Source organism: Pseudopipra pipra, chromosome 13, assembly GCF_036250125.1.
Source record: "Pseudopipra pipra isolate bDixPip1 chromosome 13, bDixPip1.hap1, whole genome shotgun sequence".
Taxonomy (NCBI): Eukaryota; Metazoa; Chordata; class Aves; order Passeriformes; family Pipridae; genus Pseudopipra; species Pseudopipra pipra.
The window spans coordinates 11,680,935-11,681,328 of NC_087561.1; positions in this window are offsets into that span (position 1 = coordinate 11,680,935).

Sequence of the window (394 nt, forward strand, 5' to 3'; positions counted from 1 at the left end):
AGGGCTTTCTCTTCTTGTTTTCCCTTCGTTTTTAGGAACTTCACCACTTCAAACAAGGTCTGCTTTTGTCAAAGCAGGTTAGAAGTTGCTAACAGGTTTGCAGAGTTGTGACAGATGAACAAAATGTTTGCAGAGTAGTTGTGACAGATGAACAAAACATTCACAGTGTAGTTGTGTAAACCTCATCTCTTTTAGAAACCAGCAGAAACCAGCGGGTTTGTGAGGCTGTGACCTTTACAGAGAGGACTGATATAGTGACTCAGCCCAGTCATGAGGAGCAAGGAATTCTGGGCTCCTGGAATACCACTCCAGCAACTTGCAGGAGCAGTTTGAATTTCTTAGGCAAGTGTGCAGGAAAGGGGTGCTCACCAACATCTTTCTTTCAGAACACGCA